The following is a 13,354-nucleotide window of genomic DNA, read 5'->3' as shown; positions in this document are numbered from 1 at the left end:
AAGCACAGACAAGGAGTGGCCAAATAAAACATTCATGGTAATTTACATCAAAATAAAATTGACAGCAGGTGGACACCCAGAGAGAAGCCTGCAGTGTCTCATAGAAGGGTTGTTTAGCCCAACCACAGTGCATTTCTAGCTAAACAAAGTTTGCTTTGGGATTCAACCTTCCCTGTGAGATGTGCTTATTGGGCTGCACTGTCTACTCACTTATCACCTAATATTGATGTAAACATGTTCTTGTGTTTTATTGGATATACTTCATTACTCGCTGCGGTGTGTATACAGTATATCATTATGTGTGTGTACAACCATGTTTTTAATTCACTGTGTGAACTTGTTTCTATTTGAATGTGAATAAATGCATGGGTGTGTCAGTAATTATGTATGAATAAAGATGAATCAGCTACAGACCACCTTTTCCCAGATACCTCTGAACCTCACAGGTATTAAACCATCAAACACACTCACCAGACAGAAGGGTTCCTTACATATATATATAGTATGCAATAGGAAAGATGCTTCATAATAATGTGCAGGCAACAAAGTGCTTTATGATAATGTGCAGGCAACACAGTGCTTCATGGAAAAGTAGTGAAAGATGTGATGTTTGCAGAGAGCAGAGTTATTTATGTTTGTTTTATGGGAGAGTGGGAAGAGGAGTAAAGGGATGGGATGTAAACACGTTCTGTAGCTTCCTCTGATGAAGAGACGACATATCCCAATATAGATCAGTAGCTGCTCGATCAGGCACACTGAATAAAAACGGCATGCTAATCTCTAGATCTCCAAACGTTATAGTATGTTACATAAATTGACGGGGGTGGCAGGAAAGTAGAGTCTGAAACAGCGTTGACAAACATTTGGGGGGGGTGGGGTGTTCAGAGTTTGGGAAAATCGAACGTCCAACAATTGTTCTGGGAATGCACAACATAACCACTGCAAAAAGGGTGTGGGAGATAGAGCATGTCAAGTGGACTGACACTTGTGACTTATATATTATATATCTATCACATCACTTGGCCTACATTCTATACTTGAAAAATGTAAGTTTACTAAATCACAAGACATTACATAGACATCCTAAGCACTATTAAAATATGTAATACTATATATTTTTATTTTTCAAACTTAGCAATCATCACATACACTTGAAACAATACGATAGAGATATCTTAAGTAGTGCAGCATACATATAAGAAATAGAACAACATTGTAGAAGTCATAAGCCATCTTGTTAACAGGTGACAATATAACAGAACATAGATTTTATTTATAAAAAATATATATCATGTTTAAATAGAATATTGCAGCTCATAGCTTTCGGAAAATGGGGTACAGTCTTATTTATCTAAAGTACTACTTTTTGGGAATGTTTCATAAAATAACATTGTTCACCTAAATATTACCCTTCCTACGCTGTAAACTACAGTGTTTTCAAAAACGGTTGTACGAAATAACTAATGGTTCCTTGCATGCACTACTGTAAGTTAAATTTTTTCATTTACTTTGGCAAGTTTTATCAATGAATGTACAGCCAAAGTTACCTCGCTATTCATATTCATACAGGTGTTTGAAAATTTGGCAAGAGCACATTAGGCAGCGTCCAAACAGGTTTACCGCTTGGAATCACTTCAGCTATTGTATGAAAAGTCTGAATATTAACCAAAGGCTATTTTATCCTCCGCTCCTTACCACTGCTGATAGACAATGAGATACAGACGCATCTGTTGTTCTGTCGGAACACTGACCTTTGGGAAGCTGCATCCTACATCCATGTACAGTTCTATGAAAATGTACACATAGATTATGATCGCACTGTAATAAATGTACGACTTTTTGAAAGACCACTGGAGTGACTATCTCTATCTTCCACATATATTATTTTACATAAGGCTTCGACAAGGCAATTAAAGTAGCCCACTTTTCTCTAGCCAGATATGCCCAGAACAATATTATCTGATTCGCTATTCTTGCTATAAGAAATCTCAGTTATGTTGGTATCATTTGTTTATTTTATAATCTCATTTTCAACATTCTCCAAATGAGATTCAAAAAACCTATGCTGAAGTCTGCTGTGTGCTAAGTGTGTCCCTCCTTGTGTTTCAGTGCCTGCTCTTCTGGAACTCAATGTAGTTTTACTAATTCTGAAAATGACTCAGTTAATAAAGTCAAAGTCAAGCTTACAAATCTCACACATTTTGAGCTTTAACACCGTCACTTGTCTCAGTGCATTTAGTGCTATCACTTGATCCATTCTACCTCTCTCTGTTGAATTTGAGTTCATCCAATTACAGTTATGCAAAAAATATATAAGCACTTCAATATTAGCTCGTACCCTTTTTCACAGAATACAAAGATTAGCTTTTAATATATCTCTTCAACAGGTCAAGTATCTCTTGTTAACCATAGGCTTACATGACATATTCATACCGGGAATGACTAAAAAGACCATGCAAATCCTGAAATGTGAATCTCGATATGACACACATTTCTAATTTATTGTTAACCAAAGTTCTTGTGCTTAACACAGAATTAGACAACTAGATTATGGAAAATATGTAGTTGGTAATGAACACCTATCCAAAAACTACTACATCATCTTCACCGCGCCACTTCATAAATACAGCCCATTATGCCAAGCTCCAGTGTTGTCACAGCATAACATATAGGGGCTTATCCTAGATCTGCTGAGGCAGCCAATTGGGACGTTTTCGGGCAACATTACTTATTTAAATCAATGGGAAATTGCAGCCACTTCGGTGGATATAAAATAAATCTCATACTCCTCGGTAAGTTTTTACGTTTATATTAGCACTGAGTTGAGAAAAAACAGTTGGGAAAAAAATCCAACGCAAACATTGTTCGTGTGGTGGAGAAGAAACTATAGTATTCGAAGTATGTAAATATTAAATAAATTATTGCAACCTGTAGGATTAAACAATATAAAATATGAAAATTGCCATAAATTAACCCATTAATACCAGGTTTATAATTATATGTATATGTATAAAAAATTAAAAAAACAAATACTGTAACTGGCATTCGGAAATCAATGACTTGCCTGAAATGTTCAGCTAAATCTAAGATTGGAAAATTCTATAGACCATTTCAAATAATTTATAGAGTGGCATAGACCCTTCTGGCACTAAATGTTTAAAATGATGCTAGAAATAAAAATAACTGGGATTATCAATACAATGGCAAAACAGATTTAAACTCCACAGGTGCAACATACCTTAGCTGCCGAAGTTTACAGGACTGCTGCAGTAGTTTTCAGCCTCACCCTTTCCCCTGCACTGAAACCTCAGACTCAGCAAATCGAATGGAGCTGTCAGATTTTAAGCTGCTCAGATCTGATGAGGCACATTCACAACACACTGAGTCATTGAGCAGATGGGTTTTCCTAACTCTTACTTAAGAGTTGTTCATGATACTTAGTAGTATTAAATAAACCAACATATTAATCGCACAAGGTTTTCTTGTGCACAAGCTTTCTAGACTGCGGAGGTCTCTTCACCAGACAAACACCCAGAATTATCAAGCTCCATTATGGCTTAACACACCCGAAAAGGCACTAACTCCCATTGATTGACCGTTTCGGGTGCGTTAACCTGTAATGGTGTTTGATGAGCAAGAGTCAACTGCAATTCACTTTGTGCAAATGAACTGTAAAGGTAATGTACAAATACTTTGACCCTTTACTGTAGATACAACATATGTCCTAGGAAATGGTAAGAATAGAATGTTTGGGGCAGTGATTATCCTGTTACAGGTTTGAAAACTTAATACCAGTTGTGTGAAGTTATTCTTATGCACTCTCTGGAGAGAACACAGTCTGCAAAAGCAAGACAAGGGGCTCCAAAGAAACCTGAAATAATCAAAGAGAATTGTTTGCTGAACAATACTCTGCTTGATTGCTGCGTAGAGAGAATTTGAAAAACGAACATATTCGGGTAGTAAACATAGACTTGTTAAGCTAAGCAATCATTCTACTTCTCTTTAGGATGTTTTCCTCAGCTAAGTTAATTTCCATGTGGTTCAAGAAACTAGCCTGGGCACATTTTTGATGACTACAGTAAGTCGCTTCATCACCCACCACCTGACATATTTTATCTGTAAACTGTTTGGAGGGAAAGGGTGGTATACCTTTGTACAGCACATAGAGCTGTGCTCACTCTAAATGTATTGATAATAACCCCAAAAAATAAACGTATAACATGGACATTAATATTGTATCCCCAATATTTTTATTCTTGATCAGCTGTTGCCTGGCTTGCTGACCTCGTCCTTGTCATTCTTATTTTGAGATACTTTTGGACATTAAGTGGACAACCTGTGGGTGACTGATGATCGTTTATCAAAATTTGACACCTAAGTATTTGTAATTTAAGCTCATTTGTAAACATGGTGAGCTGAGACTTGTTTCAATACTTGATTTACTCTGGCTTCCCTCTTACCTTAATTGGTTCATAAGGACAGGCTGGGAGGCCTTAAAGAAAATAATATTGAAGCTTAATGTCCACAAAAACTAAAGCAGTCAATTGTTTGCTTAAGAATGGCTACATTTACTTAACAACGCAATCAGATTTTGACATTCTTTCCAAAATGTTTTTAGGTCAGCTATCAGAAATTTATCTGTGCACTAAATGACATGTTGGTACTGATAGACAAAAGGTGAGCTTTATATATCAGGACGCATCTCCTCATACACAAGGGACAAGACAAAGGGACTGTATAGTGGCAATACAAATACTATCATAGGCGTTCAGATGTCATATGTAATGTCAGGTCAGATTCTCCCCTGAAATAATTTTCATTGTACATGGAGTTCCATGTCTCAGCCCTGTTTTGCTCCTTCATTACATTGTACATTACAACGATGATTCTTTGTCGTGCAATATCAGCATCATGTATTACCTTAGTAATGGTCTTGAAAGCTGGCCTAGCCTGAATAGGCGGCTCAGCAGATGACCGGGGGGCTCGGCCTCCCAGAACCGGATTGGCCGCAAGGGCGGCCGGGGGAGGGGTCTGACGGCTAAAGCAGGCAGCCAGGAGGGAGGTACAGACCCTTGCTCCTGGCTGGCCAAGGATTCGGTGGTCCCTCTCCTCTCCGGTATTTTTAAGGTAAGCCCCCTAAGGGGGTCAATTTCCGGGCACTCCCCCCTCCCATATTGCCGCGGGTTTTTGAACTGGCGGCGAGGGGGGAGGCAGGATGCAGTGAGGAGAGGGACTACGGGGCCGTCCATACGCTCACCCTCATTTGTCTGGCCGCCTCCGTCATCCATCTGGACCGGAGCGCCGGGGGGAGCGATCGGCGGGCGGGCGTGGGGGGGGGGAAACAGGAGGAGAGGCGCTGGGATTCCGCTTCCACGTGGCGTCGCGTCCCGCCAGGGGTAGCGGGTACGCGAGGGGAGCGGAGCAAGGGGGGGTGAAGGAGGAGGAGAGGCGCCGGGATTCCGCTCCCACGTGGCGCCGCGTCCCGCCAGGGGTAGCGGGTACGCGAGGGGAGCGGAGCAAGGGGGGGTGAAGGAGGAGAGGCGCCGGGATTCCGCTCCCTCTTGACGCCGCGTCCCGCCAGGGGTAGCGGTTACGCGGGGGAGCGGGGCAAGCATGGGAGCAGGTGCGTGGGTCCCCCGCAGGCCACGTCTCACCCCACACCGTTGGCGGGGGGTGGACGAAGAGCTGGGGAGGAGGCAACTATGAGGATAATAATAAAGATTCATAATTGGTGTATATTTGTGTATATTCGTGTGTATGTGCGTAGGCAAGTATATAGTTAGGGTATGGGCGTATATAGGTAGGTATGTAAGGATGTATAGGGTAGATGGGGTAGATGTGAGTGGGTATGCTTATGTGTACGGATATATAGGTGTGGGATATAAGGCATGTATATGTGTGTATATATAGAGATGTATATGTGGGGGTATAGGTATGTATGCGGGTATATGGGTATATGACGGGCATGGGTTGTGTATATATAGGCTTGGACAGGAGGTATATAAGGACAGGGGGACGTGTATATAAATATGTCCAGAGGTCTGTATACAGGTGCGGGCATATATACGCGTATAGAGATAGATCGGGACGTAGAGGTATATATAGGTATAAATTTATGTTATATGTACGGGCACGGGTATATGTGCGGGTATGTGGACAGTGATGTATGTATATATATATAGGAGGCGGGCGCGGGTACATGGGGGGATGTATACGTGAGTAGAGGCATATATGGTCATGGACAGGGTGGTAGGTATATGGAGACGGGGATGTATACACATACATACAAAGGTAGGTATACGGGCGTGCGTGGGCAAGGGGGACATACAGATACGGATTCGCACACGCTCTGCCCTAGTGGGGGGGACGATCGCAAGGACAGGTACTACCTGGACATGTTGGACATCTGGAGGGCGCCATTGCAACGGAGATATGTATGTACGCGGGCATGCATATATGGGTGTATATATGTAGATATAGGCACGATATGTGGGGTCGGACGGTGAGATGTATGTATGTAGGCGGGCATGCATATATGGGGGTATACAGCTATATATAAGGAAGGACATGTGCATTATGTGTACAGTATATGCATGCATATATATGTATATATGTGTATATGTGTATATAGGTATATACATTTAAAAAAAAAAAAAAAAAACATTTGGATATGCAAGGGGTAACATGTAATTTTGTTATTACAGCAGTTGCGCAGGAAGGCCAGAGCATAGGCAAAGCACCGGCTCGCAGTGCTATTGGGAATGTCGTTACAGACCAGTACGATGCGGCTCTTGGCGGAAGCACAGGACCACGACGAGGGGTGGCTGCACCAGCAATTGCGGGCATTGACGCAGGGATCCGGAAGCATCCAAGGAGGGTCGAGCAGCTGGGAGAGCGCTCAAGCGGGTTCGGAGGCCACGTGCGCCGAGGCATGGCCGTCATCAAGCGACGAAGGCGGTCCTAGAGGCGGAGCACGGCATCCGGTCAGGTTGCTTACAGGGAAGCAGAAGGGTATGTCAGTGGCGACTGGGGGGAAGGCCACACCCTGGTCACGGGGAGGCTGCGGGGAAGGGGACGCAGCCTGGAGGGCAAGCGAACGGAAGGTAACGATTGGTATTAAAAAAAAAAAGAAAAAAAAAGTGTGCGCATAATTGTGTATATAGATAGATATATGTACGTATGAGCACGAGTATGAGGTCTAACACGGAGGGAAGATCTCACCGCTGGGCGCGGGGATAGCGGTGTGGGTCGGGCCGCGAGCTGATCGACAGACGGGCCATGGTAGGGGCGAACGGCGCCCAAGGTGGAGGAGCGGAGCACGTGGGGCCAGCAGCAGGCACGTGCGGGGTGCGGGCTGGAGCCCTGGATGGCGGACTTCCGATTAGGAGTGGATGAATCCTGCGGGGGTGGTGGTTCAGTCTTGATTTCTCTTACAGGAAAGGCTGGACCGGTCGGGACACGGTCGACCTCGCTTTGCGGCGCTGGTACGTCGTCCACGACTCGTAAACGGATAGGGCGCCCTGGCGGGCCTGCGAACAGAATTCGGAGGGGCAAGGGCCTCAAGGTTGGTCCCGATAGGCGGTTCACATCACTGCCAGAGACCGGGACACCAAAGGGTAAGCATAAGAGAGCTACGCATGTAGGGGGGCTACCTTGCCAGGCATCCGTGGTTCCCCGATACCGGAGAGTTCGGTAGCGGTGGCGGTGGGCAATGCCGAGGCGAGATTGATCAGCATAATGGAAAAGGTCGTTCAGGCGGCGTTACTAGCGGCAGGCATAGGCAAGTAAAGCGAGGCACAAGGAGGAAGATCAGCAGGGATGAACCCCGGAGCACCAAGCGCGGCAGCTAGGAGTACACAGGAGCAGGCTTCGGCAGGGGAGGAAGGCGCTAGCGGGGGCGCGAGATCAGCAGTTAGCCAGGTAACGACAGCAGGGCAGGGAGCGGGAGTAACAGCAGCAGCTAGCGCAGTATGAGGAGCAGCGGAAAGGGCAGTGACCGGGGTGCCAGTAGTGGCATCAGGGTCAAAGAGGGTAGGGGATGCGGCATACAGTGATTCGTACACAGCGGTCACCCGGTCCCTGGGCGCGCATCTGTCAGACGAGGTGAAAGAAAGAATTTGGGCAGGGGACTATGTTGAGTTATTGACGTTGCTTCCTGGGTACAACGAAGCAGTAGCGAAATCCGAGAAGAAAGGGGAAGCTAAGAAGGACGATGTAGAAAAACGATTGTACCCACGCACTTTCGGTAACTGGGTGCAGGCGTTTGGGATATTGGCGGGCGTAGTGGGTGAAAAGGAGACACAATTATGCTATGCGTTGTTTAAATACCAGGACATAATCAGGAAGGCATTCCAAAAATACAGGGGAATGGGATGGTGGACATACTGTACGACGTAGAATTCAGGCAAAGTATGCAGGAGAATAAAGGGGTGGTTAGGTGGGAACGTAAGGATGTTGACTTATACTTAGATCACATTTTAGGGGGAGGAGGTTCAACCTCTCGTGGGGCAGGCTTTCAGGGGGACATGTTCAGTAACAATCCACAGGAGGGTTCGGAATGGTTTGCGCGGCCGGCAGGAAGGGGACGTGCAGTCGGTAAACAGTCGGGCATATGCTGGGGATTTAATGAGTCAAAATGCAGATTCCCCAATTGTCATTTCCAGCATAGCTGCGCCGGGTGCGGGGGCCAGCACCCCAAGTCCAAATGTTACAAGAAGGACAGTAAAGGGTTTAAGGGGACAGGACAGCAGGACGGCGCGAACGCCAATTTCGGTAGAGACTATGGCGCCTCGACAGGAAATACACCCCAATGAAGGGGCAGCCGAGTTTTGGCAGTAGGGTTCAGGGAGGCAGCGAGCGAGGGTATGGCGGTACGGGCCTGATTTAAGGGGGGGGGTTGAACAGGCCCGTCGGTGGCGGCAGTTGGGGGAGGGTAGGTGCTTGTCCTGCCAGAGGGGGCTCGGGGCAGGTAAAGCAGGTTGAAGCGAGGGGGCAGGTCACCGGGACGTACTTCTGGGTGCCCCCTCTTGCATTGCCCAGCACAGAGCACTTTCTGGCGCGGACGGGCAGCACGCTATCTCAGTTACGATTATGTTTATTATTAATAAACAAAGCCGCGGCCATTATACCTCCAGACTGTGTCCTCTCGTTATTGGTACATTACATATAAATAATGCTAGGTGAAGGGGGAAAGCTCGCGCCTCCCTGGCCATCGAAAAGGAAGCCCAGAGAAATAATTCATCATCTCTATGCTTCGTTTCTACCGGTATATTTGCAAAGTCAAGTGTTATCTAGCCACCACAATGCTGAAAAACCTGAAATATTTTCCAGGTTTTCAATCCTAAACCATTACACTAAAAAAAATGTTGATCAACAATATAAAGTGGTTCCCTGTTCTGCTGCATAATATATTCTGATATCTTTACTTCCTCCACTGATTCTCACCTTTTATTTCTGTTTTGATAGTTATACTTGTACCAGATTCTAAAATAGCTAAACGACTCTAGACTTGGAAATCTCTGTTTAATCTGTTTTTTTCTTAATAGAAATTGTAGGATCTAGTCAGAGGCGAGGTCCAACTGTGATTTGACCTTATGTAACAAATTAATCTGAAACCTTCCGGAGTACAGAAGAATATGTTTTGTTTTGGTGCAGATTCCCTGGCAACTATCAAATGGCTTTGTAGTTTTACAAAAGAAAAAATGTTGAAGTCTTCTTTGAAAAAATGCCTCTCTGGTTCATTTTACTATATGGTAGAAAAGCCTAAAAAAGGTATACATAGAATGGCTTCCCAGTATAAGATAGGGACCAAATCCAGCACAGTTAGGAAATTCAAACCCAATGAATAATATATACACTTGTAGATTGTAAGCTCCTCGGAGCAGGGACTCCTCTTCCTTAATGTTAGTTTTATGTCTGAAGCACTTATTCCCATGACCTGTTATTTATATTATTTGTTATTTATATGATTACCATGTGTATTACTACTGTGAAGCGCTATGTATATTTATGCGCTATATAAATAAAGACATACAATACAATACACTTGGTATTTGGGACTAAAAGCAAACAATATTAAATAGGATGGGCAATGGTCCCCTGACGTCTAGGGATTCTATGGTTCCTGGTTCCTGGTTATCCAGATATTTTGTTTTGTGCTGGTTGTGACATAAGAAAACTACAACAATGACCGACGGACAACAAACACGCCAGTGGGGTCACCAATAGAAAGCTGTCATGACCCTGCTTCCATTGGATCTGGCAGTCACATATTTTGCCCGGTGCAAAAAAAGCAGGAACAGGGACTCCTCCTGAAATTCATGGGGACCACGGAGCATCTCCAGGAGACCCCTGGTTCAGGTATGGTTAAACAAACACACAAAAATAGTAATCACTGACCAATCATCTTGACATAATTCCAGTGACTTAAACGATAGGGGAGGGTCCTCCCCGTCAACGCAGTGTGACCCTAGAAAACAAGCATAGTGCCACGACATACAGGGCACTTTATGACGGCATGACGGCTCTCATAACGTATGTCCATAGAGCACTATAGGGGTTATAGGTTGAAACTGTAATGCATATTTTATTTTTCCAATAGCAAATTTAGGATATCGGTCGTCTAAATCCAAATTTTTTAATTGATTTTATATGTTCCCAAACATCCAACTTATCTGTTTTAAAAATTATTTATACTCTAGAGTTCCAATGTTCACACTTAACTACACATTTTGTGGCCAAACCATTTCTCCAGCAAAGGTTTCTTTAACAAATAACTATCTTGATACGCTAGTATACACTAGAATATTTTCCAAGAACATGTACGGTTGTAAATGCGGATACATTCTCCATATTACTAAGCAGTGGTTTTATTATCTGCTTTCCAAACACAACATCAGGGTGCAGAGCATATGAGACACAGAAGAGCCATTACAATACTGCAGCAGAAGTATATTTACTTCTGAGGAATAGGAGAGAGAGAGAGAGAGAGAGAGAGAGAAAAGGAAGGGGAATTACTTGGCTGTTGATTCAGAGAGCATTCCTGCAGCTCATAAAAGCAGCCTCTTGTCTGTATATCCCAGCTGGAAGCTAGACCGGGCAGCCAAGACAACAAAAATCAAGAAAAACATTATGAGGAAAGAATACTAAAGAAGCAGCAGCAAAAACAACAAATATGAAAAAGAATGTCCTCATTGAGGCTATAAACAGAGGGTGCACAGATCCCTGTACAGAACAGATCTCTGATAATGATAACCAGATTTAAAAAGCCTTCCTGTTTGGGAACATACGCCAATATCCTGAAACCATACATATTTAAAACAGCATTTAAGGACAAATTTACCAAACAGTGCTATTTCACAAGACACCTTGTGACGTGACTTTTGGGCCTTTAAGGTGCCTTCCACTGGAGGAAGGTGTCACCAGAATGTAGTAAATATGGACACCGTGCACCATGCACCATCTAAGGGATATTAACCACGAAAAAACATTTTTTATTGTAGATTTTTCTCATTGGGGCGTTTGCAGGATTCTCCTTACTATGAGGCCAATTCATTAAACTCCGTCATTGCCAATGCAAATGGATATGATAATCTGTGTGGGGTATATATATATATATCATCATAAATTGTCCGGCTTTGGCTGTGACTTTTCAGCCGATATGCAACCTCGCAGCTTAATGTATAGCCCGTAAATATATTATTTTGTTAGTTTGCCTCATCTTCATACTAAATTTGCTTATGGTACAGAATTGCACCGCCAAAACAAATCCCATTAAAAAAAGCCATTTTGCCATGGTTGGATATTGTGACTGCTGAACATGGTGAGATGAGACTTAAGCGTCAACAATGATTCTACTCACATATTTTGGCGCACAGAAACGGGAGGTGCCTGACTCACACACGTAAATGATATGTATTTTTTTTTTTAAACAGGAGGATAGCTGTGTGTAAAGGAAAATAGTTGAACCCGTATCAAAATCGTCCGCCAAATTAAACCTGGAATAAATCCTAAAAATTGTTTATCGTGTAAGAGCAGCATTAAGTTGCTACAGTATGATGTGTCAAACAAAACTTTCTTTGACCAGGCATAGATGTTTCATTGTATAGGTTAAAAATATATATTATTTTCACTCTCTGGCTACTATAAAAATAGTTATACTAATAATTTATCATTACTAATTAGTAATTACTAATTACTATCAGGGCCTGATTGCACATACCAGAGGTCTGGGCAATTCCCTGAAGAGGGTTACTATGGAGAAGGTAAGACCCCCCCCCCTCTTATTCACTCCAACACACACCACCACCTTGGAGTGAGGAGTGGTCATGCGCCGGTCCGGGACTCTGCAGCTCCCACCTCCGGGCGGGTGGAGGTTGGATCCTGGTGAGTATTGAAGGTGGTCAGGGAGGTGGACAGCTGCCGGCCGCCGCTGCTGGCAAACCGCAGCACAGGCCCACCTCACCGACCCACCGGGGTAAACCTGATTGCCCCCAATAGGGCAATCCGCCCGTGCTAGTTATAAATATGTAGCCATGTAACCCCTGGGCCACTAATCCTCTACCTAACACATAAGCCCTGGTACCAGCGCAGGCAGTGTTAGGGTTAAATCTATGCCCTTGCTGCACAGTAAACAACTCCCTTGAGTGACGGGGGGGGGGGGGGTGTGTGCCTAAGGCCTGTGTACTACCCTAGCAGGGGCTCAGACCTAGGACCCTCCCCTGGGTACAAAAGGGGCTGTAGATCCAAATGTAGGCAGAGTATGGAAGTGTGGAGCCAGGGCTCTGGTTCACCTTCCTTCCCCTCCCTTGGGGAGTGGGATCAGCTACCCCTTATTCCACCAGGGGATATGGGAGTCAGAGATAGACCTTTGGGGCCTCAAGCCCTGGGGGTTGAGTACAGGGACCCAAGAAAGAACATGTAGGCTGACATGTATGCTATGTATGCTGTAATTGCTGAATAAAGACCCAGAAGCTGTTTATTATACTCCCGTCTGAGGCTGCAGTTCTTCAGGGGGTGGGAAGAGTGTTTTCTACAGGGGACAGCAGCTATCTATGATAGGCCCTGTGGGAGTGGTAGCGCTGTACCAAGAGAAAGAACCACCCAACACTGTAAGCCTGTCCCGCTTATCCCCAAACAACACCGGCGGATGCTCAGGGCCTTCCTGTGAACCAACAGGTAGCACCAACACCAGGTAACAACAGTGATTCTTATTTCGGGTAGGGGGAACACGTGTTACAAATATAAAAAATACACATACAGGTAGTTCTGTTTTCATTTAAATTGTACCAAATCAGGTAATCAACATGATGAACCTATCAAACTTCATTTCAAACAACTACACGTCATATTTATA

The 13,354-nt window shown here is 44.1% G+C and overlaps 1 protein-coding gene across 4 annotated transcripts in view; it reads right to left on the bottom strand.

Moving 5' to 3' along the window:
- LDLRAD4 (low density lipoprotein receptor class A domain containing 4) overlaps positions 1–13,354 on the bottom strand; it is a 559,350-nt gene that overhangs the window by 48,168 nt on the left and 497,828 nt on the right. Inside the window, exon 1 of one of the 4 annotated variants that reach the window (XM_075585418.1) lies at positions 3,239–3,386. The exons of the other annotated variants lie outside the window; for them this stretch is intronic. The gene's annotated coding sequence lies outside the window, so the exon portion shown is untranslated. Of the gene's footprint in view, positions 1–3,238; positions 3,387–13,354 lie in introns of those variants that run through there. 4 annotated transcript variants of the gene reach the window in all.

This window comes from Ascaphus truei, chromosome 2 (assembly GCF_040206685.1).
Source record: "Ascaphus truei isolate aAscTru1 chromosome 2, aAscTru1.hap1, whole genome shotgun sequence".
Taxonomy (NCBI): Eukaryota; Metazoa; Chordata; class Amphibia; order Anura; family Ascaphidae; genus Ascaphus; species Ascaphus truei.
The sequence above is the reverse complement of the archived record's forward strand: the minus strand, read 5'-3'. Positions and strand labels throughout refer to the sequence as shown.